The sequence below is a fragment of the Hyla sarda genome, unplaced genomic scaffold (genome assembly GCF_029499605.1).
Source record: "Hyla sarda isolate aHylSar1 unplaced genomic scaffold, aHylSar1.hap1 scaffold_1828, whole genome shotgun sequence".
Lineage (NCBI taxonomy): Eukaryota > Metazoa > Chordata > Amphibia > Anura > Hylidae > Hyla > Hyla sarda.
Window position 1 is genome coordinate 37,433 of NW_026608475.1, and position 26,871 is coordinate 64,303.

The 26,871-nt window shown below is 46.4% G+C and overlaps 1 long non-coding RNA gene across 2 annotated transcripts; it reads right to left on the bottom strand.

Annotated features, from left to right (window-relative positions):
- Positions 1–10,936: 10,936 nt before the first annotated feature.
- Positions 10,937–26,142, bottom strand: LOC130314505 (uncharacterized). 2 transcript variants are annotated; one of them, XR_008862178.1, is made up of 5 exons: positions 22,930–26,142; positions 18,219–18,295; positions 17,286–17,436; positions 16,782–16,958; positions 10,937–12,492 (listed from the first exon to the last, which is right to left on the bottom strand). It is a non-coding gene; the product is annotated as an uncharacterized LOC130314505 (long non-coding RNA). The 2 variants fall into 2 exon arrangements; XR_008862179.1 differs by lacking the exon at positions 22,930–26,142 and adding an exon at positions 18,736–19,845.
- Between the last annotated feature and the right edge of the window lie 729 nt (positions 26,143–26,871).

The window sequence follows — 26,871 nt, forward strand, 5'->3', positions numbered from 1 at the left end:
GTTGAAAAAAATTGCATCCTGGCAGCTCAGTGTACTGATCAGCTAGGGCGCCAAAGGAAGGTCCCTACCTGCTTCCTCGGCGTCCAAGGCTGGAGAAGTCAAGACCCAATAACATTGATCATCCGCATGGAGTTCTATGCCGATGGTCAGTATTAGGAATCAATGTAATGCATGTGATAACCACTAGAGGGGGCTATAACAAAGAAAAAGTGGGAAAAAGAAGTTACTAATGAGGACTTAACCCCTATCCTAATAAAAGTAAGAATCACCCCCCCTTTTCCCATTACAAAAAAAAACCAAAACGGTGTAAATAAAAACAAACATGTGGTATCGCCGTGTGTGAAAATGTCCGAACTATAAAAATATATCGATAAACCGCACGGTCAATGGCGTACGCACCAAAAAATAAAAAGTCCAAAATAGCGTATTTTTGGTCACTTATAGCACAAAAAAAATGAAGAAAAAGCGATCAATAGGTCCGATCAAAACAAAAATGGTTCTGTCAGGCCCAAGGCCTGAGTATGGAATCCTACATGTGTCTTATAATTGTATTTGTGTATAATGTATAGTCTAAAGGCATGGGTGGGGGTCATTGGGTGCGGATCATGGGGGGATGGGGATGGTCATTGGGTGGGGATCATGGGGGGGGGTCATTGGGTGCGGATCATTGGGTGGGGGTCATTGGGTGGGGATCATGGGGTGGGGGTCATTGGGTGGGGATCATGGGGTGGGGGTCATTGGGTGGGGATCGTGGGGTGGGGGTCATTGGGTGGGGATCGTGGGGTGGGGGTCATTGGGTGGGGATCGTGGGGTGGGGGTCATTGGGTGGGGATCGTGGGGTGGGGGACATTGGGTGGGGATCGTGGGGTGGGGGTCATTGGGTGGGGATCGTGGGGTGGGGGTCATTGGGTGGGGATCATGGGGGGGTCATTGGGTGGGGATCATTGGGTGCTGATCATGGGGGAATGGGGGGGTCATTGGGTGGGGATCATGGGGTGGGGGTCATTGGGTGGGGATCATGGGCTGGGGGTCATGGGGTGGGGATCATTGGGTGGGGATCATTGGGCGGGGATCATTGGGCGGGGGTCATTGGGTGCGGGTCATTGAGTGGGGATCATTGGGTGGGGGTCATTGGACGGGGATCATTGGGCGGGGGTCATTGGGTGCGGGTCATTGGGTGGGGATCATTGGGTGGGGGTCATTCGGACTGTGTATTTGTTTTTGTGTACTCCAGTTTTATTGGGGGGTCTGTCTGCCTGTATAAGGCTGGGTTCACATCACGTTTTTCCCAATACGGGGTGGCATACGGCTGGGGGGAGCTAAAACCAGGCGCTCCCGTATCCCTGCCTTAGGCTGCCCGTATTTCTATGAGCTGACTGCAGTGAACCAAACGGCTCATTTTTCCCGTATGCTGTTTTTCACCGGACCTAAAAGCGTAGTCATCCACAGTTTTATAAATAAATAAATATACACTCAAAAATACCGTGCAGAACATGTTTCATTAAAAAAGATATTTTTGCAGACTCCCTCTGCAAACTGCTTTCTCCGGTAGGTAAGGTGTAGCCACACTCTCCGCTTGCTCTGCTCCTCCTTACTTGCCAAGCCCCCTATTAGCTAAGCCTCCTCTTACAGCTCAGTCCCCCCTTATTAGCTCAGCCCCCCTATTTGCTCATCCCCCTCTTACAGCTTCCCCCTTATTAGCTCAGCCCCCCTTACCTTACTTGCTTAGCCTCCCTCCTTTATTTGTTCATCTCCCTTTACTTGCTCATTCCCCCTTTATTAGCTCTGCCCCCCTTATTTGCTCAACCTCCCACCTTATTTGCTCAGTCCCCCCAGACCACCTTACTTGCTCTTCCTAACTGCTCTGGGCTCTTCTCACTAGTCTCCCCTATCCTTGCTCACTTCTCCTCACTTTACTTACTGCTCTTGGCTCTTCTCACTCTCCTCCCCTTTCCTTGCTCACTTCTCCTCACTTTACTTACTGCTCTTGGCTCTTCTCACTAGTCTCCCCTTTCCTTGCTCACTTCTCCTTACTTTACTTACTGCTCTTGGCTCTTCTCACTCTCCTCCCCTTTCCTTGCTCACTTCTCCTTACTTTACTTACTGCTCTTGGCTCTTCTCACTCTCCTCCCCTTTCCTTGCTCACTTCTCCTCACTTTACTTACTGCTCTGGGCTCTTCTCACTCTCCTCCCCTTTCCTTGCTCACTTCTCCTCACTTTACTTACTGCTCTTGGCTCTTCTCACTCGTCTCCCCTTTCCTTGCTCACTTCTCCTCACTTTACTTACTGCTCTTGGCTCTTCTCACTAGTCTCCCCTATCCTTGCTCACTTCTCCTCACTTTACTTACTGCTCTTGGCTCTTCTCACTCTCCTCCCCTTTCCTTGCTCACTTCTCCTTACTTTACTTACTGCTCTTGGCTCTTCTCACTAGTCTCCCCTTTCCTTGCTCACTTCTCCTCACTTTACTTACTGCTCTTGGCTCTTCTCACTCGTCTCCCCTTTCCTTGCTCACTTCTCCTCACTTTACTTACTGCTCTTGGCTCTTCTCACTAGTCTCCCCTTTCCTTGCTCACTTCTCCTCACTTTACTTACTGCTCTTGGCTCTTCTCACTAGTCTCCCCTATCCTTGCTCACTTCTCCTCACTTTACTTACTGCTCTTGGCTCTTCTCACTAGTCTCCCCTTTCCTTGCTCACTTCTCCTCACTTTACTTACTGCTCTTGGCTCTTCTCACTCGTCTCCCCTTTCCTTGCTCACTTCTCCTCACTTTACTTACTGCTCTTGGCTCTTCTCACTAGTCTCCCCTTTCCTTGCTCACTTCTCCTCACTTTACTTACTGCTCTTGCTGTGTCTTGCTCTTCAGGTTCTAACTTCTCACTGCTTACACTCTGTCTCTTCGCCGTCCGCAATGTGCGCTCCCGCTCCTCTTCCTCTCTTCCTGTCCGCCAAGTCCGAAAAGGAAGCAGTGCTCCCTTGCGGCGCCGGCTGAGTTATTAGAATCAGGGGGGTACTTAGAGCATTCAGCACCAGGGGCGGACCCTTTGCTTGGCACCCCCCCAGAAGGGACCCTGTGTTTGCCCCCATCCCCCCAACCCAAGAAAGTTAGAAAGCACGCACATACTTTTTAAAATAAATAAAACCCATGCACACCCCTTAATAAAACCCCTTAACCCCCCTTTAATAAAATAAAAGCCTGCACCCCCTTAAAAATATCACTTTCCATCGGCACCAAATAGAAACGAATCCCCATCAATAAAATGAACAAATCCTGCACCCCCCTTAATTACACCCCCTCCCTCCCCCCCTTAATTACACCCCCTCCCTAGTCTTTCTATATCTAATCTAATTTCACATGGTACATACCGCCAGGACTTGTTCCAACTAAATCTTCTCTCTACAGAATGTGACGCCCAGACGTCTCCTCACTATGTCAGCGCATTCTCATCCTCTATATGAAAATTATTATTATTATTATAAACTTGCCACACACTGTATCCTCTAAATATAATACTGCCACACACTGCACTCTCTGAATATAATACTATCACACACTGTGCCCCCTGAATATAATACTGCCAGACACTGTACCCTCTGAATATAATACTACCACACACTGTGCCCCCTGAATATAATCCTGCCACACACACTGTACCCTCTGAATATAATACTACCACACACTGTACCCTCTGAATATAATACTACCACACACTGTACCCACTGAATATAATACTGCCACACACTGTACCCTCTGAATACTATCATACACTGTACCCACTGAATATAATACTATAACACACTGTACATTCTCAATATAATACCAACACACACTGCGCTCTCTGAATATAATACTACCACACACTGTACCCTCTGAATATAATACTATCACACACTGTACCCACTGAATATAATACTGCCACACACTGTACATTCTCAATATAATACCAACACACACTGCACTCTCTGAATATTATCCCGACCCACACCATACCCTCTAAATACAATGCTACCACACACTGCGCCCTCTGAATATAACCTTGCCATACAAGGCACCCTCTAAATACAAGACCACAACAGCAGTAGCCCCCCCCTTATCATCCGTTAGCTGATGCTATTACCATGGGAGGGGGGGGGGGATTTGTGGTGTTGCTGATGGATGATGGGGTAATGGGGTGCTAACGGAAGGGAGCGAGCGCAGCTGAAGACAGGAGGGGGGGCACCCTGGTCACTACACCATTGGTAGCGCGAACGCAGCTGGGTGCAGCAGAAGAACTTAGTTTATTTTAAATGGGAGGGCACGGCCTGATCTAGGGGGGGCAATGGCCCCCTCTGGCATCCCCCCTAGCGACGTCACTGCCCACCATATCCAGCCCTACTCACCCTCTACTTCTACAGTCATCACCTACCATATCCAGCCCTACTCACCCTCTACTTCTACAGTCATCACCTACCATATCCAGTCCTACTCACCCTCTACTTCTACAGTCATCACCTACCATATCCAGCCCTACTCACCCTCTACTTCTACAGTCATCACCTACCATATCCAGTCCTATTCACCCTCTACTTCTACTGTCATCACCTACCATATCCAGCCCTACTCACCCTCTACTACTACAGTCATCACCTACCATATCCAGCCCTATTCACCCTCTACTTCTACAGTCATCACCTACCATATCCAGACCTATTCACCCTCTACTTCTACAGTCATCACCCACCATATCCAGTCCTGCTCATCCTCTACTTCTACAGTCATCACCTACCATATCCAGACCTATTCACCCTCTACTTCTACAGTCATCACCCACCATATCCAGTCCTGCTCATCCTCTACTTCTACAGTCATCACCTACCATATCCAGCCCTACTCACCCTCTACTTCTACAGTCATCACCCACCATATCCAGTCCTGCTCATCCTCTACTTCTACAGTCATCACCTACCATATCCAGCCCTATTCACCCTCTACTTCTACAGTCATCACCTACCATATCCAGTCCTATTCACCCTCTACTTCCTACAGTCATCACCTACCATATCCAAACCATATTTATCCTCTACTTCTAGTCATCACCTACCATATCTAGCCCTACTCACCCTCTACTTCTACAGTCATCACCTACCATATCCAAACCATATTTATCCTCTACTTCTACAGTCATCACCTACCATATCCAGTCCTACTCACCCTCTACTTCTACAGTCATCACCTACCATATCCAGCCCTATTCACCCTCTACTTCTACAGTCATCACCTACCATATCCAGTCCTACTCACCCTCTACTTCTACAGTCATCACCTACCATATCCAAACCATATTCATCCTCTACTTCTACAATCATCACCCACCATATCCAGTCCTACTCACCCTCTACTTCTACAGTCATCACCTACCATATCCAGCCCTACTCACCCTCTATTTCTACAGTCATCACTCAACATATCCATCCCTATTCATCGTCTACTTCTACAGTCATCACCTACCATAACCAGCTCTACTCACCCTCTGCTTCTACAGTCATCACCTATTGTGCCCAGGCCTACTCACCCTCTACTTCTACAGTCATCACCCACCATATCCAGTCCTACTCACCCTCTATTTCTACAGTCATCAACCACTGGCATGGTGGATGGGTCCTGTGCTGTCTTATCTTCTGCTTGTGGTCATGTATATAATCACTTATATGGTATACAGATCCTGTGTACAGCTGGTATTTTCATTTATATGGTCCTGTATAAAATTACTTATATGGATACAGATCCTGTGTACAGCTGGAATATACATCTGTGTGGTCCTGTATATAATCATTTATATGGTATACAGATCCTGTGTACAGCATGTACATACCTCTATATCAGGCATAGGAAACCTTCAGCACTGCAGATGTTTTGAACTCCATCTCCCATGATGCTTTGACCGCATTTTGGCTGTAAGAGCATCATGGGAGATGTAGTCTAAAACATCTGCCGTGCCGAAGGTTGCCTATGCCTACTCTATACGGTTAATCACTCATATGGTATACAGATCCTGTGTACAGCCGGTATTTACCTCTCTATGGTCCGGTATATAATCTCTTATATAGTACAGTGGGGATCAAAAGTTTGTGCACCCCAGGTAAAAATTTGTATTAATGTGCATAAAGAAGCCAAGGAAAGATGGAAAAATCTCCAAAAGGCATCAAATTACAGATTAGACATTCTTATAATATGTCACCAAAAGTTACATTTTATTTCCATCATTTACACTTTCATAATAACAGAAAACAAAAAAATGGCGTCTGCAAAAGTTTGTGCACCCTGCAGAATTTATAGCATGCACTGCCCCATTTGCAAAGCTGAGACCTGCCAGTGTCACGGATTGTTCTCAATCATCATCTGGGAAGACCGGGTGATGTCAATCTCAAAGGTTTTAAATGCCCAGACTCATCTGACCTTGCCCCAACAATCAGCACCACGGGTTCTTCTAAGCAGTTGTCTAGAAATCTGAAACTGAAAATAGTTGACGCTCACAAAGCAGGAGAAGGCTATAAGAAGATAGCAAAACGTTTTCAGATGTCAATATCCTCTGTTCAGAATGTAATTAAGAAATGGCAGTCATCAGGAACAGTGGAAGTTAAAGCAAGATCTGGAAGACCAAGAAAAATATCAGACAGAACAGCTCGCAGGATTGTGAGAAAAACAATTCAAAACCCACGTTTGACTGCACAATCCCTCCAGAAAGATCTGGCAGACACTGGAATTGTGGTACACTATTCTACTATAAAGAGAAACTTGTACAAATATGGTCTTCATGGAAGAGTCATCAGAAGAAAACCTCTTCTACGCCATTTTTTTGTTTTCTGTTATTTTGAAAGTGTAAATGATGGAAATAAAATGTAACTTTTGGTGACATATTATAAGAATGTCTAATCTGTAATTTGACGCCTTTTGGAGATTTTTTCATCTTTCCTTGGGTTCTTTATGCAAATTAATGCAAATTTTTACCTGGGGTGCCCAAACTTTTGATCCCCACTGTATACAGATCCTGTGTACAGCCGATATCTACCTCTATATGGTCCCGTATATAATCCCTTATATGGATACAGATCCTGTGTACAGCTGGTATATACCTTCATATGGTCACCGTAGGGGGGAATGTTGATCTTGCTCTAGCAGTTTTATTCAGTATGGTATTAGTCACTGTTTATTGGTGGTGTTTCTGGTGTGTTGGTATTATTTTGCTCAGGGCCTCCTTTAGGCCGCGTTCACACGGCAGAAAATCTGTGTGGAATTCTGCATGAATTTTCAGAGGGGAATTCTACCTAAATGTATTCCCCATTAACTTTATGAGGATTCTTCACTGTCGTTCCCACTGCACAATTTCTGCTGCGGAATGATTGTTGCAGAAATGCCGGAAATATTTAACCCCTTAAGGACCGAGCATTTTTCCATTTTTGCACTTTTATTTTTTCATCCTAAAAATCATAACCCTTTCAATTTTGAATCTAAAATCCATATGATGCTTATTTTTTTGCGCCACCAATTCTACTTTGTAATGACATCAGTCATTTTACCCAAAAATCTACGGCGAAACCCAGAAACCCAAAAAAAAAAAAAAAAAACATTGTGCGACAAAATTGAAGAAAAAACGCCATTTTCTGACTTTTGGAGGCTTCGGTTTCTATGCAGTAAATTTTTCGGGAAAGATTACACCTTCTCTTTATTCTGTAGGTCCATACGATTAAAATGATCCCCTACTTATATAGGTTTGATATTGTTGCAGTTCTGAAAAAAATCATAACTACATGCAAGAAAATTAATACATTTAAAATTGTCATATTCTGACCCCTATAACTTTCTTTATTTTTCCGCGTATGGGGTGGTATGAGGTCTAATTTTTGCGCCGCGATCTAAGTTTTAATCGGTACCATTTTTGTTTTGATCTGACTTTTTGATCGCTTTTAATTTTTTTTTACGTTAGAAAATGACCAAAAAAACGCTATTTTGGACTTTGGAAATTTTTTGCGCGTACGCCATTGAGAGTGCAGTTTAATTAAAAATATTTTTTTAGCGTTTGGACATTTTCACATGTGGTGATACCACATATGTTTATTTTTATTTACACAGTTTTGTTTTATTTTTTTAAATGGGAAAAGGGGGGTGATTCAAACTTTTATTAGGGGGGTTAAATGATCTTATTAACTTTTTTCTTTTTGCAGTGTTATAGCCCTCATAGGAGACTATAATATACATTACACTGATTTCCTACACTGATCACTGCTATGCCACAGCATAGCATTGATCAGTGTTATCGCAGCTTGACTGCTCCTGCCTGGATCTCAGGCATGGAGCAGTCATTCGGCGATCAGACATGCAGGAGGCAGAAAAGGGACCCTCCTTGTGTGTCCTAGCTGATCAGGAGTAGTAGTCCTGTTCAGCCCAACTGAGCTGCCCTGAGGGCTTTTTTATAACTTTAGACGCAGTGATCAACTATGATCGCGGCGTCTAAAGAGTTAATAGCGCTCGGCACCTCTATCTATGATGTGCGCAATTAGCCATGGGTCCCGCCCGTTGTAAGAGGCCGGGCCCGACCCGCTATGATGCGGGGTCACTGCGTGACCCTGTGTTATAGAAAGGGAGCGGGCGCAGGGCGTACAGGTATGCCCTTTGTCCTTAACCCCTTAAGGACTCAGCCCATTTTGGCCTTAAGGACGACAGACAATTTAATTTTTACGTTTTCATTTTTTCCTCCTCGCCTTCTAAAAATCATAATTCTTTTATATTTTCATCCACAGACTAGTATGAGGGCTTGTTTTTTGCGCGACCCTTTGTCCTTTGTAATCACATAACTCATTATATCATAAAATGTATGGTGCAACCAAAAAACACTATTTTTGTGGGGAAATTAAAAAGAAAAACGCAATTTTGCTAATTTTGGAAGGTTTCGTTTTCACGCCGTACAATTTATGGTAAAAATTATGTGTGTTCTTTATTCTGAGGGTCAATACGATTAAAATGATACCCATTATTATATACTTTTATATTATTGTTGCGCTTAAAAAAAAAATCACAAACTTTTTAACCAAATTAGTACGTTTATAATCCCTTTATTTTGATGACCTGTAACATTTTTATTTTTCTGTATAAGCGGCGGTATGAGGGCTAATTTTTTTGCGCCATGATCTGTACTTTTTTTTGATACCACATTTGCATATAAAAAACTTTAAATACATTTTTTATAATTTTTTTGTTATAAAATGTATTAAAAAAGTAGCAATTTTGGACTTTTTTGTTTTTTTTTTACGTTCACGCCGTTCACCGTACGGGATCATTAACATTTTATTTTAATTGTTCGGACATTTACGCACGCGGCGATACCAAATATGTCTATAAAATTTATTTTTTTACGCTTTTTGGGGGTAAAATAGGAAAAAACTGACGTTTTACTTTTTTATTGGGGGAGGGGATTTTTCACTTTTTTTTTACCTTTACATTTTTTAACATTTTTTTTTTTACACTTGAATAGATTTTTCACTTTTTTTTTTTACTTTTAAATTTTTTTATTTTTTTTACACTTTTTACACTATTCAAGTGTAAAAAAAAAATCATAGCAATACCATGATTGCTAATACTGATCTGTTCTATGTATAGGACATAGAACAGATCAGTATTATCGGCCATCTCCTAGTATTGTCTGCTCGATCACAGACCAGAGCAGGAGACGCCGGGAGCCGGAAGCAGGAAGGTGAGGGGACCTCCGTGCGGCGTTCTGAATGATCGGATCCCCGCAGCAGCGCTGTGGGCGATCCGATCGTTCATTTAAATCGCGCACTGCCGCAGATGCCGGGATCTGTATTGATCCCGGCACCTGAGGGGTTAATGGCGGACGCCCGCGAGATCACGGGCGTCGGCCATTGCCGTTGGGTCCCTGGTTGCGATCAGCAGCCGGGATCAGCCGCGCATGACACGGGCATTGCTCCGATGCCCGCGGTTATGCACAGGACGTAAATGTACATGGCATGGTCCTCCTAGGTTATATGATGGAGAACAGTCCAGCACCTGGTAATGTATGGTCCTTATAGGTTATATGACAGAGAACAGTCCAGCACCTGGTAATGTATGGTCCTCCTAGGTTATATGACAGAGAACAGTCCAGCACCTGGTAATGTATGGTCCTTATAGGTTATATGACAGAGAACAGTCCAGCACCTGGTAATGTATGGTCCTCCTAGGTTATATGACAGAGAACAGTCCAGCACCAGGTAATGTATGGTCCTCCTAGGTTATATGATGGAGAACAGTCCTGCACCAGGTAAAGTATGGTCCTTATAGGTTATATGACAGAGAACAGTCCAGCACCAGGTAATGTATGGTCCTTATAGGTTATATGACAGAGAACAGTCCAGCACCAGGTAATGTATGGTCCTCCTAGGTTATATGACAGAGAACAGTCCAGCACCTGGTAATGTATGGTCCTTATAGGTTATATGACAGAGAACAGTCCAGCACCTGGTAATGTATGGTCCTTATAGGTTATATGACAGAGAACAGTCCAGCACCTGGTAATGTATGGTCCTCCTAGGTTATATGACAGAGAACAGTCCAGCACCAGGTAAAGTATGGTCCTTATAGGTTATATGACAGAGAACAGTCCAGCACCAGGTAATGTATGGTCCTCCTAGGTTATATGATGGAGAACAGTCCAGCACCTGGTAAAGTATGGTCCTTATAGGTTATATGACAGAGAACAGTCCAGCACCTGGTAATGTATGGTCCTCCTAGGTTATATGACAGAGAACAGTCCAGCACCAGGTAATGTATGGTCCTCCTAGGTTATATGATGGAGAACAGTCCAGCACCAGGTAAAGTATGGTCCTTATAGGTTATATGACAGAGAACAGTCCAGCACCTGGTAATGTATGGTCCTCCTAGGTTATATGACAGAGAACAGTCCAGCACCAGGTAATGTATGGTCCTCCTAGGTTATATGATGGAGAACAGTCCAGCACCAGGTAAAGTATGGTCCTTATAGGTTATATGACAGAGAACAGTCCAGCACCAGGTAATGTATGGTCCTCCTAGGTTATATGACAGAGAACAGTCCAGCACCAGGTAAAGTATGGTCCTCCTAGGTTATATGATGGAGAACAGTCCAGCACCAGGAAAAGTATGGTCCTCCTAGGTTATATGGCAGAGAACAGTCCAGCACTTGGTAAAGTATGGTCCTTATAGGTTATATGATGGAGAACAGTCCAGCACCAGGTAAAGTATGGTCCTCCTAGGTTATATGACAGAGAACAGTCCAGCACCAGGTAAAGTATGGTCCTTATAGGTTATATGACAGAGAACCGTCCAGCACCAGGTAAAGTATGGTCCTCCTAGGTTATATGACAGAGAACAGTCCAGCACCTGGTAATGTATGGTCCTTATAGGTTATATGGCAGAGAACAGTCCAGCACTTGGTAAAGTATGGTCCTTATAGGTTATATGACAGAGAACAGTCCAGCACCAGGTAAAGTATGGTCCTTATAGGTTATATGACAGAGAACAGTCCAGCACCAGGTAATGTATGGTCCTCCTAGGTTATATGGCAGAGAACAGTCCAGCACCAGGTAAAGTATGGTCCTCCTAGGTTATATGACAGAACAGTCCAGCACTTGGTAAAGTATGGTCCTTATAGGTTATATGACAGAGAACAGTCCAGCACCTGGTAATGTATGGTCCTTATAGGTTATATGACAGAGAACAGTCCATCACCTGGTAAAGTATGGTCCTCCTAGGTTATATGACAGAGAACAGTCCATTACCTGGTAAAGTATGGTCCTTATAGGTTATATGACAGAGAACAGTCCAGCACCTGGTAAAGTATGGTCCTTACAGGTTATAGGACAGAAAACAGTCCAGCACCTGGTAAAGTATGGTCCTTATAGGTTATATGACAGAGAACCGTCCAGCACCTGGTAAAGTATGGTCCTTATAGGTTAAAGTAGAACAGTCCAGCACCTGGTTCAGCATGGTCCTTCATGGTTACGGGAGAACAGTCCAGCACCTGGTTCAGCATGGTCCTTCTAGGTTACAGGAGAACAGTCCAGCACCTGGTACAGTATGGTCCTTCTAGGTTACAGGAGAACAGTCCAGGACCTGGTACAGTATGGTCCTCCTAGGTTACAGGAGAACAGTCCAGCACCTGGTACAGTATGGTCCTCCTAGGTTACAGGAGAACAGTCCAGGACCTGGTACAGCATGGTCCTCCTAGGTTACAGGAGAACAGTCCAGCACCTGGTACAGTATGGTCCTCCTAGGTTACAGAAGAACAGTCCATGGTCTTCCTAGGTTGTAGAATAGACTGGTACCAGTTGTTGCATGGTTCTATAGCGCTCTCGGTCAGGGGCCCCAGCTCCTACAAGGACCACAACGTAAAATTAAGTTGACTCTGGCACCAGGGAGCACATAGCTCAAGCATCCAGCATGGCTGACACTGTCTGCAGCTCCTTACATATCCACAGCTTCATCCTGAAACAACAACCAGAACACAATCATCCATCATGTGGTGATGACCGATACTGACCGATGCAGTACTGCAGCAGGACTCTGCCTCTGACCGCCAGGGGGGGGGGTCTGCTCCAGTAAGGAGGGAGGCAGGAGTGCAGGGCAGGCCAGACAGGTACTGGTAGTGGGGGAATCAATTATTAGGGGGACAGACAGGGCAATCTGTCACAAAGACCGGGATCGCCGATCAGTGTGTTGTCTTCCTGGCGCTAGAGTTTGGCACATCGCAGATCGGGTTGACAGGTTGCTGGGTGGGGCTGGAGAGGACCCAGCGGTCATGGTACATATTGGTACCAATGACAAAGTAAGAGGTAGGTGGAGTGTCCTTAAAAATTATTTCAGGGACTTAGACCGCAAGCTTAAGGCAAGGACCTCCAAGGAAATATTTTCTGAATTATTCCCTGTACCACGAGCCGCACCAGAGAGGCAGCGGGAGATCAGGGACCTGTACCACGAGCCGCACCAGAGAGGCAGCGGGAGATCATGGAGGTAAACAAGTGGCTCAGAAGCTGGTGTAGGAAGGAAGGGTTTGGGTTCATGGAGAACTGGGCTGACTTTGCTGTCGGTTACCGGCTCTACCGTAGGGACGGGCGCTGTGCTTGGGGAGAAGATGGCTAGAAGGGTGGAGGAGTGTTTAAACTAGGGACTAGTGGAGATAGAGAGGGGGGACTTATTAATGTACCTGGGGGTGGAGCGGAGGGAGGGATTAGAATAGTTAATAGGGATAGGAGTGGGGGAGGGATTAGAATAGTTAATAGGGATAGGAGCGGGGGGAGGGGTTAGAATAATAGGGATAGGAGCGGGGGAGGGGTTAGAATAGTTAATAGGGATAAGAGCGGAGGAGGGGTTAGAATTGTTAATAGGGATAGGCGTGGGGGAGGGGTTAGAATAGTTAATAGGGATAGGCTTCATAGGAAGAAAAATCATACACCATTGAATTGCATGATGACTAATGCCAGAAGTCTGACCAATAAAACAGAGGAACTGGAGCTAGTCCTACTCATCCTCTACAGTCATCACCTACCATATCCAGTCCTGCTCACCCTCTACTTCTACAGTCATCACCTACCATATCCAGCCCTACTCATCCTCTACTTCTACAGCCATCACCTACCATATCCAGCCCTATTCACCCTCTACTTCTACAGTCATCACCTACCATATCCAGTCCTTCTCACCCTCTACTTCTACAGTCATCACCTACCATATCCAGCCCTACTCACCCTCTACTTCTACAGTCATCACCCACCATATCCAGTCCTTCTCACCCTCTACTTCTACAGTCATCACCTACCATATCCAGTCCTTCTCACCCTCTACTTCTACAGTCATCACCCACCATATCCAGTCCTTCTCACCCTCTACTTCTACAGTCATCACCCACCATATCCAGCCCTACTCACCCTCTACTTCTACAGTCATCACCCACCATATCCAGTCCTTCTCACCCTCTACTTCTACAGTCATCACCCACCATATCCAGTCCTTCTCACCCTCTACTTCTACAGCCATCACCTACCATATCCAGCCCTACTCACCCTCTACTTCTACAGCCATCACCTACCATATCCAGTCCTACTCATCCTCTACTTCTACAGCCATCACCTACCATATCCAGCCCTACTCACCCTCTACTTCTACTGTCATCACCTACCATATCCAGTCCTTCTCACCCTCTACTTCTACAGTCATCACCTACCATATCCAGTCCTTCTCACCCTCTACTTCTACAGTCATCACCCACCATATCCAGTCCTTCTCACCCTCTACTTCTACAGTCATCACACACCATATCCAGCCCTACTCACCCTCTACTTCTACAGTCATCACCCACCATATCCAGTCCTTCTCACCCTCTACTTCTACAGTCATCACCCACCATATCCAGTCCTACTCATCCTCTACTTCTACAGCCATCACCTACCATATCCAGCCCTACTCACCCTCTACTTCTACAGTCATCACCTACCATATCCAGACCTATTCACCCTCTACTTCTACAGTCATCACCTACCATATCCAGTCCTACTCATCCTCTACTTCTACAGCCATCACCTACCATATCCAGTCCTACTCATCCTCTACTTCTACAGTCATCACCTACCATATCCAGTCCTACTCATCCTCTACTTCTACAGTCATCACCTACCATATCCAGTCCTACTCATCCTCTACTTCTACAGCCATCACCTACCATATCCAGCCCTACTCACCCTCTACTTCTACAGTCATCACTCACCATATCCAGTCCCACTCACCCTCTACTTCTACAGTCATCACCTACCATATCCAGTCCTATTCACCCTCTACTTCTACAGTCATCACCTACCATATCTAGTCCTAATCATCCTCTACAGTTATCACCCACCATATCCAGTCCTACTCACCCTCTACTTCTACAGTCATCACCTACCATATCCAGTCCTATTCACCCTCTACTTCTACAGTCATCACCTACCATATCTAGTCCTAATCATCCTCTACAGTTATCACCCACCATATCCAGTCCTACTCATCCTCTACTTCTACAGTCATCACCTACCATATCCAGTCCTACTCATCCTCTACTTCTACAGCCATCACCTACCATATCCAGCCCTACTCACCCTCTACTTCTACAGTCATCACCTACCATATCCAGTCCTACTCACCCTCTACTTCTACAGTCATCACCTACCATATCCAGTCCTACTCATCCTCTACTTCTACAGCCATCACCTACCATATCCAGCCCTACTCACCCTCTACTTCTACAGTCATCACTCACCATATCCAGTCCCACTCACCCTCTACTTCTACAGTCATCACCTACCATATCCAGTCCTATTCACCCTCTACTTCTACAGTCATCACCTACCATATCTAGTCCTAATCATCCTCTACAGTTATCACCCACCATATCCAGTCCTACTCACCCTCTACTTCTACAGTCATCACCTACCATATCCAGTCCTATTCACCCTCTACTTCTACAGTCATCACCTACCATATCTAGTCCTAATCATCCTCTACAGTTATCACCCACCATATCCAGTCCTACTCATCCTCTACTTCTACAGTCATCACCTACCATATCCAGTCCTACTCATCCTCTACTTCTACAGCCATCACCTACCATATCCAGCCCTACTCACCCTCTACTTCTACAGTCATCACCTACCATATCCAGTCCTACTCACCCTCTACTTCTACAGTCATCACCTACCATATCCAGTCCTACTCATCCTCTACTTCTACAGCCATCACCTACCATATCCAGCCCTACTCACCCTCTACTTCTACAGTCATCACCTACCATATCTAGTCCTAATCATCCTCTACTTCTACAGTCATCACCTACCATATCCAGCCCTACTCATCCTCTACTTCTACTGTCATCACCCACCATATCCAGTCCTTCTCACCCTCTACTTCTACAGTCATCACCCACCATATCCAGCCCTACTCACCCTCTACTTCTACAGTCATCATCTACCATATCCAGCCCTATTCACCCTCTACTTCTACAGTCATCACCTACCATATCCAGTCCTATTCACCCTCTACTTCTACAGTCATCACCTACCATATCCAGTCCTACTCATCCTCTACTTCTACAGTCATCACCTACCATATCCAGCCCTACTCATCCTCTACTTCTACAGTCATCACCTACCATATCCAGCCCTACTCATCCTCTACTTCTACAGTCATCACCTACCATATCCAGCCCTACTCATCCTCTACTTCTACAGTCATCACCTACCATATCCAGTCCTATTCACCCTCTACTTCTACAGTCATCACCTACCATATCCAGACCTATTCACCCTCTACTTCTACAGTCATCACCTACCATATCCAGACCTATTCACCCTCTACTTCTACAGTCATCACCTACCATATCCAGCCCTACTCACCCTCTACTTCTACAGTCATCACTCACCATATCCAGTCCCACTCACCCTCTACTTCTACAGTCATCACCTACCATATCTAGTCCTAATCATCCTCTACAGTTATCACCCACCATATCCAGTCCTACCCATCCTCTACTTCTACAGTCATCACCTACCATATCCAGTCCTACTCATCCTCTACTTCTACAGCCATCACCTACCATATCCAGCCCTACTCACCCTCTACTTCTACAGTCATCACTCACCATATCCAGCCCTACTCACACTCTTCTTCTAAGACCACCTCCATGATGTCCAGGCATACTATCTACTTGTATATCCACGTCCCACCATACTTCATCCCTCAGCACTCACCCGGTCTTCCTCACAGACACTCCTGCTCAGTCGCACACTCCGTGATGAGCAGAAGCTGCTGGATTTCCTGCTGTAGTTTCAGCTCTAAGACTTCTACAAGAATGGATTGACGTAAACTCTCCTGTTGGATTCCCATCCTCTGCAGCAAATTGTCTGTCAACCTTAGCAGAGCCCGCCCTGAAAGTAAAAGAAGTGCACATCATCCAAAACATTTCCCTCATCATCCACCATCACTAAACTTTTCCCACATACCATCCATGTTCCTTCACTAAACATGTCCTCACATACCATCTATATCCATCACTAAACATGTCCCCACATACCATCCATGTCCCATCACTAATCATGTCCCCACATATAATCTATATCATCACTAATCATGGTCCCACATATCATCTATGTCCATCACTAAGCAGGTCCCCTCAGGTCAGCCAGCTATAATAAGAGCTTTAGTATAATACCAGAGTGGGTTATGATAATGGAGACCCCCTCAGGCCCTCATACCTGTGATGTGATGGGAATAAGCTGCTTGAACCAGGCCAGCCGCGTTCTGTAGGGGCCCGTACTGGAGCCAGGAGCAGACATCTTGGATGGACCAGTCACTCACAGGCTTCTCCCAGATCTCCTCATCCTCTGACTCCTGTGAAAATAAACCCTGGAAGAAAAAACCATCTGTCACATGTAATGAACGATAACGGCTGACAGGGGCCCCCGGAGCCCGGAGATCACTCCAAAGCCACAAACCTACTCCAAAACCACAAACATACTCCAAAATCTACTCCAAAACCAGAAGCCAACTCAAAAACCACAAACTCAAAAACCACAAACTCAAAAACCACAAACTCAAAAACCACAAACTCAAAAAACCACAAACCAAATCCAAAACCAACTCCAAAACCACAAACCAAATCCAAAACCAACTCCAAAACCACAAACCAACTCCAAAACCTACTCCAAAACCACAAACCATCTAAAAACGACAAACTGATTACATGTCTACGACCAACTCCAAAACCACAAACCTACTGCAAAACCTACTCCAAAACTACAAAGTGACTTCAAAACTGCAAGCCGAATCCAAAAAGCACAGACCATCTCTAAGACTACAAATCAGCTCCACAACCATAAACGAACTCCAAAACCACAAACCAACTCCAAGGCTAAAAGCCGACTCCAAAGTCACAACCTAACTCTAAAAACACAAGCCATGTCTTAAGCCACACACCAAGACTACAACTAACTCCAAATCCTCACAGCTACTCCAAAGATAGAAACTAAGCCTAAAACAATGTCCAACCCCTGAAATCTGGAAATAATCAGAAGACCACAATAACCATCACATTATCAGTCCACAACAGGTGGGATATGACATATTCTCCTGATACATCCTGTAATAGTCTGGAGCTTTATGGGCATCTGCTGGAGGAGACATATTACCTGTGAATGTGCGGCCATGTTTGGAGGTCAGGGGCACCGTGTGACCATACAGAGCAGATCTGACGTCTTGTCTACACCTGAAAAAAATAATTAATTTATTACCAGCAGGAGGATGCATTTAGTTACATTACATGAATATAGTCACATGGTACGGAAGATATCTGACTGCACACCCTGTATAGTGACCGGACTGGGAGCAGACAGCACCATCACAGACGAGGAGAGTCCTCTGAGAGGCATGTGCCCCTAGATACCACCAGGACCTCCACCCCAGTATAACACCAGCACCCTCACCCCAGTATAACACCAGCACCCTCACCACAGTGTAACGCCTGCACCCTCAACCCAGTGTAACACCTGCACCCCCACCCCAGGGTAACGCCTGCACCCTCACCCCAGGGTAATGCCTGTACCCTTTCACCAGCTGCCGTGTTTGTAGATGTTCCATCCCTGGTAGAGTGGTTGGTGAATGATTGATTCCTCGGGGTCAGGGTACAGATCACACAGTGTTCCTCACCTCTGGTCACATGTAGGTGTCTACACGTCATGTCCGCTGCTCCTCTGGTTTGTCATGTGGCAGATGGCTGGAGTCTACTATCAAAAAACAGTTAAAGAGATATTTAAAGCTGAAAAACGTATCCCCTATGCTTTGGAAAGGGAATATGTTTTAGATTGGAAGGGGTCCGATGCTGGGACCCCACCAGATATCCTGCACGGGGCCCAGGCTCTCCCCAAAATCAGGGTGTTTCGATCCCACACAAAAGCAGCAGCCAACACACCCCTTCCATGTATCTCTATGGGAGAGCCGTTTGGTTATCTTCGGGTCCCCCATAGAGACATTTGAAGGGGGGATGTTATCGGCTGCTGCTTGGTGCAAAGGTCGTGGCGCTCCATTCCCAGAGGAAGCTGGAAAAGTTTTTCAGTGTGATACTTCTTTAAAGGGACAATACCTACAGAAAGGGCAATTTTTTTGTAACCAATATTCATGGAAATAACTTTTTTTTTTTTTTGGCTGTAGTTTTTTTTTTTATTTCTATGGAATACAAAATGAGCTATGAAATCAGAATCAGGTCCTTCTTGAGCAGTGATAATAAAGGGAGAAAACTGCTGTAAAGGGAAGAGCTGCCTGGGGCCCTCATAATATTAGTGGGTGGAGGATGAATGAGAGACGGGACAATGACAAGAGGAAGTCATGGAGAAAAGGTATAAAATCCTGTCCTTCTCCAGAGATGAAAAAAAGACAAAACCAGAATGGCCAAGTCCATAATTAATAGTAGAATAAACCAATCCACATTATAAAAGACACAATGGATTGGTGGGGGTAGTTTGGGTGGATTTCTGTAGACAGTTCTTTCACCACAGGTTCCCTAGATTACAATCTGATCAATTCTCTTTGGGATGTGCTGGAGAAACCAATCTATGGAGGCCGCACCTCACAACTTACAGGACTTAAAGGGGTACTCCGCCCCTAGACATCTTACCCCCTTTCCAAAAGCTAGGGGATAAGATGTCTGATCGCGAGGGTCCCGCCGCTGGGGACCCCCGCGATCTTGGCTGCTGCACCCCAGACATCCAGTGCAAGGAGCGTACTTTGCTCCATGCCGGATGACTGTCGATGCGGTGCGGAGGCTCGTGACATCACCGCCACACTCCGCTCTTGATGTCACGGCCATGCCCCCTCAATGCAAGTCTATGGGAGGGGGAGACTTGCATTGAAGGGGCTTGTCCATGATGTCACGTGCGGGGCGCGGCCGTGATGTCACAAGCCTCCGGTACTGCACCCGACTCTCTAAACTAATGCAGGGTGCAGCAGGGAGATCGCCGGGGTCCCCAGCGGGACCCCTGCTATCAGACATCTTTTCTCCTATACTTTGGATAGGTGATACGATGTCCAGGGGTGGAGTACCCCTTTAAAGTAGGTGGAAGAGTTTGAGGCTTTCGCCAGGTACAGATTCTTGGAGAGTGTCACCAAACAAAATTAAAAAACAATCACGCCAACGGGTCACACAATAACAAAGTTTTTAGCTTCTCTGGCAAGAGTCTGTCAGTTTTGAAGAGGATACAGAACTCCTCAGACATGGGGCTGGGGCTTTCTAGGCCGATGCTCTCACCCCCAATCTTGAGGGATGAGGATAGTGGGGCCTCCTCCAATGGTAGTCGCTGTCATCACTGGAGTCACCGTTGCAGGGACTGTGAACATGAATTAATAATTAATAATGTTTCCATTGGCCTGTACTCACTGTAGTGGCTGGCAAAGTGCTAGTGGTATCTGCCAGAGAAGATGAGGCATTTGATGGGACAGAGAATATCTTATATGCCTACAGGGGATGGTCCCACCAGTCATCCTCCCAGTCTGGTGACTTTGTCGGCTTTTACCACCTCTGCTTTGGCTCAACAGTGGCCCATTTCCACCTTTCACCCATAGCGCGGATACATTCCTTCATCTACCCTGGGGTCAAGTTGTTCAGCTTGAAGAGGAGATAATCCATTTTTGTGGCCCGCCTGATGACCATGTTCACTTCCCGGCTATTACAGTCCTGGACCAGGCCAAAGCCCCATACCTGATGAAACTTGGGTACCATTACACCATGGTGTTACAAAGGCTTCTCGCTGGCCCGAAGTTGTACACCCTTCTTCCTTGGCAGTGACCTTCACAAGGGTTCGGGCAATTCCCTCAACTGTCATCACGTGGCGGGAGGGCACAGCTGAAGGCTTGGGTGGCAACTGCCTAGAACCTCCTTGACTGCTTGCTCGTCCCCCAACAGCGTAAGCGGAGGAAAATTAGGTGGGCAACCCCCACCCCGGGGCGCCTGAGGTTACTGCGGTCTCCGTCTGAAGGCAGGGCCTTCTGGTGTGGATTCCTGTCTGGAGCCACTAAAGACCTGATTGGCCATGGATCCCCTAGATGTGCCTCATATCAGGGAAGATGTTCTGCGGTGTCACTGCTTCAGATATCCTTGCCTGCAAAGGAGTCCCGACTGCCTTTCGCAGTGGGACATTGGTACTCTGATAGAAGCTCTGCAAGGCGACCCACAGTTTTGGAAAGCCTTGGCAGCAGCCACTGTCAATTGTTGCACCTCCTTCGCCACTTTGGGATTTTCTGGTGTTGGAAAGTCCTTGTAAGGTAGAAGAAAATTTAGCTACAGTACACAATCTTCTGTATACAGACCCCCCCCCCCCCCCCCTCTTCTTTCTGAGCACTAGTAATGTCTCAGACTTAGTCCCCTAACGGCAGGGTGCCACAGGATAACCCATGTTCCTCTGTCACTTTGTTTAAAAAAAAAAAAGTTTCTAAATGGATGAAAAGCCCAGGAATAAGACTCCTGACGATAAGATTTTGTGAAACAACTCACACCCTTTATTCCACAGAAATACAGTTACTTTAAAAAACACTGCTTAGGAGTCAGGAGAATAGACATGTGGTCAATGTTTCTTGAAATAATGCTTTTTTAGATGCTTAGCTGAATTTTAGGAAACCTGAAGTGAGCGAGATCATGTACGTGATAACGTCTTCTGCAGATGTGTGTGCATGGATTTTAGGTTCTTTATCTGACCAATTCTTAAATCCAAATTATTGAAACTACTGGACAAGGATACTCACATAATTACATGGAAGAAGGTTGGAACCACCAGGACTAGAGCTGGTGGTGGGGGGAAGCATCATGTCTGGGGGGGAAACCAGGCACTGACCATCACCTGCCCAATACCATCCCTACAGTGATCATGGTGGGGGCAGCATCATGTCTAGAGGAAACCAGGCACTGTCCATCACCTGCCCAATACCATCCCTACAGTGATCATGGTGGGGGCAGCATCATATCTGGAGGAAACCAGGTACTGCTCATCACCTGCCCAATACCATCCCTACAGTGATCATGGTGGGGGCAGCATCATGTCTGGAGGACACCAAGTACTGCCCATCACCTGCCCAATACCATCCCTACAGTGATCATGGTGGGGGCAGCATCATATCTTGGGGAAACCAGGTACTGCCCATCACCTGCCCAATACCATCCCTACAGTGATCATGGTGGGGGCAGCATCATGTCTGGGGGAAACCAGGCACCGCCCATCACCTGCCGAATACCATCCCTACAGTGATCATGGTGGGGGCAGCATCATGTCTGGAGGACACCAAGTACTGCCCATCACCTGCCCAATACCATCCCTACAGTGATCATGGTGGGGGCAGCATCATGTCTGGGGGAAACAGGCACTGCCCATCACCTGCACAATACCATCCCTACAGTGATCACAGTGGGGGCAGCATCATGTCTGGGAGAAACCAGGTACTGACCAATACCATCGCTACATGATTACATCAGGGGTCACAGTGATAATGATGACATTAAAGGTCACAGTGATAATGATGACATCAGAGGTCACAGTGATAATGATGACATCAGAGGTCCCTCCCTACACATATAAATTGCTGTATATCCTTTCTCTTGATTCCTTCTTCGCTGACTGTGGTCATAAATGACCCCTTCATTTACACTTACAGTATAATAATCTAATGAAGAGGAGTGCACCCCAGGGGCCTGGGGTTTTAGAGTCATTTTGTGAATTCCTTCACTGTCATCAAGGTGAACATGTGGGTGGACCATGAGTTAGTGACACATATGTAATATAGCGTCCGTCTATACATGTAGGTCTCATAACAATATTCACTCCACCCACACCCAACATCTGTAGGTAGATATGTGGTTACCTTATAACTATAAGATGTCCTCCTCCTCTTCAATAAGTCAGGACCCATCTCTGACCACATTTCCTCCGCACCTTGAGAAGTCTCCAGATGTGAAGCCTGAGGCTACCTGAGGGTTTTCCTGATAGTTTCGGCCTTAGAATCCTCCTTTGCGGTTCCTTTGTCCTTTTCTTGCTATATCTCTGGTCTTCTGTCCAGTTGTAGACGTATTATGTCCTCATGGGGCTTGGCCCTCTGTGTATGGCTTCTCCCACTCTCTGGCCTCAGTTATGATATCTGTCCCCCTGTGTATCCTCACCACACATTATGGCTTCTATGTCCTGACTCTGTTCTTCCCACACAGCTTTCCCTGGCTCTCAGGTGACGTCTCTCCCTTCCTCTGACACACCTTTCTGCTTCCCTAATCCTGGCTGCACCCGCCCCGTCCCTATCTTCTCCCCTCACCTGTCCATGCTCGCCCTGTGGCACGCCTCTCGCTCTCATGTATGTGATAGGATGGTCTGCATACAATTCCACAGCCTCAGGGCAGAAGACTTCACGCTGGTATCTCAGGCATCTTATATCCTCTGTGCACCAACACGAACATGAGCTGCTCCTCAGGGGTCACCAGAAATCCTTGTTGTTGACTTGAACTTTGTCTGATGAAAATAGTTGCTTAATAAACACCACGTGTTCTTCAGGGGATACAATATAAAGCCATTATCTCCCTCCTTTCCTTTCTTCCCGCTTCTAACATACCCTCACTGGCTACTTTATTAGGTACCAGTTCAATTGCTTGTTAACACAAATAGCTGATCAGCCAATCACACGGTAGAGCCTTAATGCATTTAGGCATGTAGATGTGGTCAAGACAACGGATCATCAGAATAGGGAAGAAAGAAGATGTAAGGGACGGTAAACGTGTCCTGGTTGTTGGTACCAGACGGGCCGGTCTTAGGATTTCACAATCTGCTGATCTCCTGGGATCATCACCACAACCATCTCAGGGGTTTACAGAGAACGGTTTAAAAAAAGAGGAAATATCCCATGAGCTGCCACTGTGTAGAGGAAATGTCTTGTGTCAGAAAAGAATGGGCAGACTGGTTTGAGATGACAGAAAGGCCACAGTAACATCAATAACCACTGGTGACACCAAGGTCTGCAGAATATAATCTGAACGCACAACACATCCAACCAGATGGGCTACAGCAGCAGAAGACCACACCGGGGGCCACTACTGTCAGCTAAGACCACACCGGGGACCACTCCTGTCAGCTAAGACCACACCTGGTGCCACTCCTGTCAGCTAAGACCACACCGGGTGCCACTCCTGTCAGCTAAGACCACACTAGGAGCCACTACTGTCAGCTAAGAACAATTCACACAGGAACCAGAACTGGAGACTTTAAGATGGAAGAACATTCCCTGGTCTGAGGAGTCTCCATTCCAGCTGTGACATCAGATGGGGCAGAATTTGGGGTAAACCACATAAATTATGGATCCCTCCGGCCTTGTATCAGCGGGTCAGGCCATTGGAGGAAGAGTTATGATGTGGGGGACATTTTCTGGGCACACTTTGGGCCCCTTAGTAACAATTGAGTCTGATATAAACATCACAGCCTGAGTATTGTACCTGAGTATTGTTACTGACCATGTCCATCCTTTCATGACCACAGTGGACACATCTTCTGATACTCCAGCAGGATAATGCCCCATGTCACATGACCTCATCTCATACAGGACAATGAGGTCACTGGATTCCAATGGGCTCCACAGTCACCAGATCTCATCCTACAGATCACCTCCAGTGTCACCAAATCTCATTCTACAGATCCCCTTTACATTCACCACATCTCATCCTACAGATCACCTCCACAGTCATCAGATCTCCTATTATACATCACCTCCACATTCACCAGATCTCATCCTACAGATCACCTTTACATTCACCAGATCTCATATTATACATCACCTCCACAGTCACCAGATCTAATCCTATAGATCACCTCCACAGTCACCTGATCTCATCCAATAGATCATGTCACAAGCGGCGCTCCGGCCGGACATTCCGTCCGTGAGCGCATCTTCCCCCGCATGCGAGTCCCGGCCCGTCACTCACCTCCGTCCCCGGCCTCTGTACCTCAGCTCCAACATGCGCGCCCCCACCTTCTAGCTGTGAAATTTAAAGGGCCAGTGCGTCTGCAATTAGTAATTGCACCTGCACCTTTTTTTTATAAGTTCTAGCTCCTCCTTAGCACCCCTGCCGGATCTTTGTTTGCCCTGCACCTTAGAGAAAGCACTTCTAGTTATTTCCTTGCCATGTTCCAGACCTCCGTATTCCATGACCCGACCGTGTTTCTAGCCGCCAGCCTATTGACCTTCTGCTACCCTACTGACTACACTCTTGTGCTGCCTGCCCTGACCTCTAGCCTGCCCGACTACGTCTTGCCTATTCCTTTGGTACCACGCTTCACCTCAGCCTCCTGTGTGGTCGAGTCTTGCCAGGAGTAGCACCTTGCGGCGGGCTCTTGTGAAAACCAGCAGCACCTTAGACTCCGCTCACTGGCAAGGCCCACGTCATCTGCCACACAGGTCCAGCGGATCTACTACTTCACCTGCTCCAGACTACCGTGGTATTACGGGTCATCTACTCCCTGGGTACCTGCCGTCTGCGGTGAGTCTTACAGTATGATCCGGCCATGGATCCCGCTCAGGTACCCCTGCCTGAGGAGTCGGATCTCTCCTCCAAAGTGGTCCGTCAGTCGCAGCAGTTGGCCCACCAGTCGCAGCAATTAAATCAACTGTCCACCATGGCGCAGTTACTTCTGTCTATGCATCAGCAGTCTCCACAGGTTCCTTCAGCTTCAAAGCTTCGTCTTCCCCTTCTCACGAAGTTTAACGGAGATTCTAAGCAATGTAGAGGCTTTGTGATGCAGTGCTCCTTGCACCTGGAGCTCATGGCGGATCAGTTTCCTACGGAGCATGCTATGGTGGCCTTTGTGATCATTCTCTTGTCTGGGAAGGCCCTGGCCTGGGCTACTCCGCTCTGGGATCGTAGCGATCCAATTACCTTCAACCTCACGGCTTTTCTCGCTGAATTCCGCAGCGTTTTTGAAGAACCCACACGTGTTTCCTCTGCCGAGTCTGCGCTTCTTAACCTGAGTCAAGGGACTTCCTCTGTGGGAGACTATGCAGTCCAGTTTCGTATCCTTGCTTCTGAATTGGCATGGAACGACGAGGCCTTGTGTGCTATATTTAAAAAAGGACTTTCTAGTAGCATAAAGAATGCTCTTGCTGCTCGAGATCTTCTGTCTAACCTGTGTGAGCTGATCCATTTGGCCGCATGAATTGATGTACGTTTGTCCGAAAGACAGGAGGAGCTCCAAAAAGAAAGTGGATTTTCTGAAAAGGCTATGCCAGAGGATCATACTCGCCTCACCCAGGAGGAAAGATTCTGACGTTGCAGCAAGAATTTGTGCCTATACTGTGCCAGTCCGGAGTATTTCCTCAAAGACTGCCCTGCCCGTTCTCAGAATCCAGGAAAACGTCCGAACTCAGGATATGTAGGAGGGACTTCTCTGGGTGTGTGCACCGTCTCTTCTTGTTTGAATATTTCCGTACAAGTCCACATTTCTGCTCAGACTTCTTTCTTCGCTACTGCATTTTTGGACTCTGGTTCTGCTAGCAATTTTATTGTTGCCTCACTCGTGCATGAACATAGTCTTCCAGTGAGTCGCCTTGCCAAGCCTCTGTTCATCTCTTCCGTCACAGGACAAAATCTGGACTGTAGAGGTCTATATTGCATGGAGTTTCTCCTTCTGCAAGTGGGGGTCTCACATATGGAGAGGATTGAATTCTTTGTGCTACCACATTGTACTTCCCAGATACTTCTCGGTCTTCCTTGGCTCATACTCCATTCCCTGCAGCTTGATTGGAAATCCGGTGAGGTCACTCTCTGGGGACAAT